Below are 7,076 nucleotides of genomic sequence, written 5' to 3'. Positions count from 1 at the left end.
GAGAAGCTGCATGGTATGATTCTAATTCTTTTGAATTTGCTGAGACTTGCTTTATGGCCTATTATGTGGTCAATCCTAGAGAAGGTTCCATGTACTGCTGAGAAGAATGTAAAATCTTTAGCTGTAGGATTGAAAGTTCTGTATATATCTGTTAGATCCATTTGGGCTATAGTGTCATTTAAATCTACTGTCTCCTTGTTGATCTTCTGTCCTATTGATCTGTCTATTTCTGAGAGTGGAGTATTGAAGTTCCCCAGTACTATTGTATTGGGGTCTAAGTCTCCCTTTAAGTCCGTTAACAAATCTTTTAGATAAACCGGTGCCCTGTAGTTAGGTGCATATACATTGATAATTGTTATATCTTCCTGTTGAATTGATCCCTTAATCATTATGTAGTGTCCCTCTTTGTCTCTCTTAATGGTTTTTGTGGTAAAGTTTATGGTGTCTGATATTAAGATGGCTACGCCTGCTCTTTTTTCATTTCTGTTGGCATGGTATATCTTTTTCCAGCCTTTCACTTTCAGTCTGTATGGATCTTTGTTGGAAAGATGTGTTTCTTGTAAGCAGCAAATAGATGGGTTTTGTTCCTTAACCCAATCAGCCAATCTGTGTCTTTTAACTGGACAGTTCAGGCCATTCACGTTCAATGTGACTAATGATAAGTGGTAACTTTGCCCTGCCATTTGCCAAAGATAAGATCTAATATATGCTTTGAATTCCCTGTGATCTTTTGCTGTGAGCTTTCCTTCCTTGGTTTCCTTCCTTTACCTTCTTTCATATTGATGACCGTGTTTCTTTGTTTCTGTGTGTAACACATCTTTAAGCATCTTTTGGAGGGCTGGACGAGTGGCAACAAATTCTTTCAATTTCTGTTTGTTATGAAAAGTCTTTATTTCACCTTCATTCACAAATGATAGCTTTGCAGGATATAATATTCTGGGCTGGCAGTTGTTCTCTCTTAGTACCTGGGCTATATCTCGCCATTCCCTCCTAGCTTGTAGAGTTTCTGATGAGAAGTCAGCTGTGAGTCTGATTGGAGATCCTCTGAGAGTAATCTGACGTTTCTCTCTTGCACATTTTAGGATCTTTTCTTTATGTTTCACTGTGGAGAGTTTAATTACAATGTGTCGTGGTGAGGATCTCTTTTGGTCGTGTTTATTAGGGGTTCTGTGAGCTTCCTGTACCAGGATTTCTCTGTCCTTCTCCAAACCTGGGAAATTTTCTGCTAATATCTCATTAAAAAGGCCTTCTAATCCTTTCTCCCTCTCCATGCCTTCAGGAACTCCTAGAACCCGAATGTTGGGTTTTTTAATAGTATCCTGAAGATTCCCGACAATATGTTTTAGATTTCTAATTTCCTCGTCTTTTCTTTGGTTTGACTGTATCCTTTCCTGTTCTCTGTCTTCTAAGTCCGATATTCTCTCTTCTGCTTCACCCATTCTGTTTGTAAGGCTCTCTATTGTGTTTTTCATTTGATCTATTGAATTCTTCACTTCAGTCACTATCCCAGTTTCCTGTTGTACTAGTTGTTTCGTTTCATTTTGATTCCTCCTTAATATTTCATTTTCACGAGAGAGATTTTCTATCTTGTCCATTAAGGATTTCTGTAGTTCAAGAATTTGTTTTTGAGAACTTCTTAATGTTCTTATCAATTTTTTGAGATCTGCTTCTTGCATTTCTTCTATGTCATCATCCTCATAATCTTGAATTGGGGTGTCTTTTTCAGTTGAGGGCTTCATGGTGACTTCCTTGTTTTTATTACCTTGGTTTTTGCGTTTGTTATTTGTCATATTGGAGATATTTGGTTTCTTCACTGTGGTGCTTTTTCTTGTTATACTATGACTCTAGATTAAGTGGACTATCTGTTTTTGATGGAGCCTTAGGGCTTGAGATGGGTGTGGCCTGAGAGCTCTCTTTGGTGTGCCAAAGGTGACACTCCCAGGTTAGGCGTGGTAAACCTCTCTCTCTCTCTCTCTCTCTTTTTTTTTTTTGATTCAAAAGGGAAGTTATTCTGCACAGCTGAACGAAGTTGGAGGTAGTTAGCAGGCAAATGATATACCCGCAGGAGCCAGAGATCGGAAGCTCTTTCCCAAGGACCACACAGGGAATCTGTTCGGCCCTCGGAGTGGGCTCAAATTCTCCTTCAGTCTCCCACTGGGTTGCCAAAGTTACGGAATTGTAGCGTCTCTGGAGAGTGCTCACGTGAATTCCGTGAGTTCTCTCCCCCACTGTCTCTTTTTTCACAGTCTCAGTTCAGTTGCACCACAAATTTACTAGGTCCTAATCTCCTGTTAATTCGCCCCTCCCAGAGTCAGGTTTTACTGCTAGGCTCAGGGCTGGTGCAGACCTGAGGTCGCTCTGCTTATGACGTATGTCCAAGATGGCGCCTGCTCTTTGTCTTGCTCGCCCTTGAGAGGTGAGTGGAGAGAGAGAAACCCGTGTCCGTACCAGTCACCTTTTTTTTTTTTCCTCTCTCTCTCTTCCAGTTAGCTTGGTGAAATCCCCCCCCCCTCGGGGGGGTCGTTCCCTCTAGTCTCCTCTCTCCGCTTACCTGCCGGTGTCTCGGGTTATTGAGGTTCGGCTCACCTCGCTTTCCAGCGCTGGTGTGTTGAGTCTGCCGCTGGTGTCCCGAACTGTGGGCTCCCACGCTCTCCACGCAGGTCCGCTCCCCTTCCAGCGCCAATGTGTGGACTCAGAGCCCTGGACGTCCCTTTTTTTTTTTTTTAAGATTTTATGTATTTATTTGAGAGGTAGAGTTACCAAGAGAGAGGTCTTCCATCAGTTGGTTCACTCCTCAAATGGCTAAAAGGGCAGGAGCTGGGCCAATATGAAGCTAGGAGCCAGGAACTTCTTCTGGGTCTCCACTCCGGTGCAGGGGCACAACCGCTTGAGCCATCTTTACAGCTTTCCCGGGCCGTGGCAGAGAACTGGATTGGAAGAAGAGCAGCTGGGACTAGAACTGGCATTCATATGGGATGTCAGTAGTGCAGGGGGAGGCTTAATCTATTGAACTACAGAGCTAGCCCAACCCGGAGAAACTCTACAGCAGGGAAATAATGCTGATCCCTTTTTCTTTGTCACCTCATTGCAGTGTGTTTGAAAGATTGGGGTACAGTATACATTCCTTTCCTCCAAGTTACAATGCAGATTATTTTGTTTTTGCAGATGTTTAAAGACATGATGCTAGAGACAAATTTTTCAATCAGAACCTGCAAAAAATGTCACTTCTGTATCTTGCCAAGAGACATCCAATATTTTCTCCACATAAACATCTGCTGAAAACATTTTAAAGGGAAGTATTTTAAATAATGACGTTTGTAGCTTCTTGTCTTTAATAAGTTTGAAAAAAAGAAGAAAATGAATTTGTGATCCATTCCTAGCCAAAGATTTTCTTCAGCAGTGTGCATCAAAATTAGTTGAACTAAAATTGAAAACATTAGAATTATTTTGGAGGGAAATGGTTAAAAACATTACTCTGAATACCTGTATCAATCATACAGGAGAGAAACTCATAAATCACAGGTTCCTTTAGTTCCAAAAACTCTACCAAGGCATTGTTATGTCTCTGGTTTGTCGCAATTAAGCTACCTTTATATTTACATAATAATTGGATTTTCGATTAAACAGAAAAGAACCATTTGAACACGAAAATCAGGGAACTATAAGTTTGCTACACAGTCTGAACAATGCAACTCATTTGTAGTTCGAATGCAAACCTCATCTTGTATAAACTAACATGGGAATGTCTGGAGAGAATTCTCTGTGGGAAGTGCAAGATAGATTGCCAAGATCTTTCAGGTTCCGAGAAAGGGATACACAGAGATTGCCTTTGGTAATAGGTGTTTATTGCAAGGATGTAGTAGGATGCAATTTAGCAAGAAATACTGTCTTCTATCTACTCTGAGTTTTACTGCTTCAAAGAATCAGAAGTGCAGGCTTCATGAAGAAAGAGGAGGGATGGCATACGAACTTCTATATTGCAAACTAAGTTCAAATGATCTGCCTTTCTCCCTTTACCCAACATTTTAATATCCCCAATAACTGATGTGACCATAGCTTTGCCATCATCCTAAAGGAATACTACGATGGATATTGTGAAGACTTTCCTACCAAGTCAGCTCAGATCCTCCACCACCAGTTTCTGTGTGGAAGAATTGGCTTTTGTTGACACATGGAGTTTGTGCTTGTGTGAGCTCTTCTTAGGAGTTAGCAATGGTCATGGCTAAATAGCTGTTCCTGCAGTATGTTGAGTAAATTATATCAAGTGAGGGGATGGTCCATAAAGCAAGAGTTCAGGACATACGTCTTCAAATGAGCTCACAGACGCCACTCAAAATGAGTGCTGGTGATGAATGTTACACTAAAAAACCAGTATTAGTGATTAATATTTCCAGAATACAAGTTGGAACACAAGTACAGCTTTGAGGCCAAAAGTGTGTCCCACAACCTTCCCTTCCTACGTCTGCTTGAGGAGCAGGGCTCATGAGAATCCTGGAAGAGCTGCTTCCTAAACCCGCATGAGGAAGTGAAGACAATCAGTGCCACTGTTGCACTGTAACGAGTTCTGTGACACCCTGATCCCAGGACTAACTTCCAGCTACTGAGGCACTCCTCCCAGACTGTTAGCTCACAGGCCTCTTCATGAACTGCTTCAACTAAGGATAATTCCTTCATCCAAGGTCATATTGCCTTGTACCCAATTACTGGTCTGTGTGGGAGTACAAGAGTTGAGTTTTCTCTCCAAGCTTGGTCCCACTTTAAGGGTCATTCTTGCTTCAGTACCTCTTCAGGGACTGACTGTGACTTCCACGGAGGTGGCATTGCAGCTCCGTTCCTCTGTGTTCCTTTAATCTTACTTCTCTGTTGTCCACAGATGTTGATCTCAAAACACTCCATAATAATTCCCTACGCACTAAGCCCCTTCTCAGAGTCTGCTTCCCTATGAAGTAATTTAGCAATGTACTTAGCACAGTGATTTGTACAGAAGGTGGTTATACACACACACATATGCAACACACACAAGTGTTTGAGTGTGCCTGTACTCAACTGTGCATTATTTTTTTTTTGACAGGCAGAGTGGACAGTGAGAGAGAGAGACAGACAGAGAGAAAGGTCTTCCTTCGCCGTTGGTTCACCCCCCCGCCCCCAATGGCCGCTGCAGCCGGCGCACTGAGGCTGGCGCACCTCACAGATCCAAAGACAGTAGCCAGGTGCTTCCTCCTGGTCTCCCAAGCGGGTGCAGGTGCCCAAGCACTTGGGTCATCCTCCACTGCCTTCCTGGGCCACAGCAGAGAGTTGGACTGGAAGAGGAGAAACTGGGACAGAATCTGGCGCCCCTACCGGGACTAGAACCCAGTGTGCTGGCGATGCAGGCAGAGGATTAGCCTATTGAGCTTATGCATTATTTTAAGTAGGAAACTCATTTGTAGCCAGAATGTAGTTATTCAAAAATGCCGAAAGTATTTACATATTATTTTGAAAGTTCACTTCCCAGGTATCTCTCTCTCTCCCTCCCTCCCTCCATCTCTCTCTCTCTCTCTCTCTCTCTATATATATATATATATGTATAATATGTTCTCATTTTTCCTCTTGAGCCTCCTGGGCTTAGATTATTCTCTATTTAAATCCCCCTTAGCTTTATAAGGCACAATCATTGAATTTGAATCTTCTAGAGTCATGTTTCTACTCACAGTTTCCTTATAAGCACTACAAATTTACCTGAGCTGTGACAGATATACATAAATTTAGAAACTTATCCCCTCCAAAAAATAAAAAAAAATAAATAAAAGGAAATGGAATAAATTATAGAAATCCTCATGCATTTATTTGTAGTTGAAATGTTTTTATTAGATTTTATAAGAAAATCTAAAAACTATCAAGTAGGAGTGTGTGTGCTTCCCAGGTAAGTAATGGATGAGCATATGTTCCAGTCTATTGAGTTTTGTCGTTATAGGAATGCCTTTAAGATGCTGTCATAATGTAAAACCTGAAGGTGGACAGAGAGGGGAGAAGGGCTCTGACAGGCAGAGTATGAATTGTGGCCTGCTAACCAGGATCCAGATGCTAGCTAGAAGAGAGCTCTGCTCCACAGTCAATAGTGAAAGACGAAAAATCAGGAAACTCTTGAAATTTGGTATGTATTCGAACATACTGTTTCATTCTGATTCACCTACTAAAAGCCCTGCACATGGTTAGCATGATTCTCTTGATATTGCAAATTAAAATGATTTGTCACTTCCATCTCCCTGAACCAAGTGGGGTGAAGAATTCTCACTCCCTTCTTAGGTGAGAAATATGTGCACAAAGGAGGGAGAAGCCAGCAGCTCCTCTGTGACTTGTTTGCTGCGATAACTGGGATACAAGTTTTAAAGGCCTTCTGCTGACGTTGCTTAAAGAATTCCATGAGGGCGGCGCCGCGGCTCACTAGGCTAATCCTCCACTTGCAGTGCCGGCACTCAGGGTTCTAGTCCCGGTCGTGGCACCAGATTCTGTCCCAGTCGCTCTTCTTCCAGCCCAGCTCTCTGCTGTGGCCCGGGAGGGCAGTGGAGGATGGCCCAAATCCTTTGGCCCTGCACCCACATGAGATACAAGGAGAGGCACCTGGCTCCTGGCCTCGGATCAACGTGGTGCGCCTGGCCGCAGTGGCCATTGGAGGGTGAACCAACAGAAAAAAGGAAGGCCTTTCTCTCTGTCTCTCTCTCACTGTCCACTCTGCCTGTCAAAAAAAAAAAAAAAAAAAAAAAAAAAAAAAAAAAAAAAAAAGAAATCCATGAACTGAAGCCATGCCCAACCCAAACCTTCTCATCTAGAACTACATTCTTCAAAAAACTTACAAGCTGAGAAAGTGGTTTTCCATGAAGAGTTTGACTCTTCACAGTTCCCTGGAATGTATGTCTTCTAATTCTAAGAAATGCTTGCAAATCATGTTTGTCTCTGATTTCTCTTTGAATCTTTGTTTCTCTGAGTCTGAGTTTATTTTTCTCGCATGACCTCAGGAAATACAAAGAATAAAGAAAGAAATGAGGCAAGAGAGGGGGTGAAGGAAAGGAAGGGAAGAGAGAAGGAAGAAGGCAGGG

This window comes from Oryctolagus cuniculus, chromosome 12 (assembly GCF_051225735.1).
Source record: "Oryctolagus cuniculus isolate XC-2025 breed Fujian yellow rabbit chromosome 12, ASM5122573v1, whole genome shotgun sequence".
Lineage (NCBI taxonomy): Eukaryota > Metazoa > Chordata > Mammalia > Lagomorpha > Leporidae > Oryctolagus > Oryctolagus cuniculus.
The sequence above is the reverse complement of the archived record's forward strand: the minus strand, read 5'-3'. Positions refer to the sequence as shown.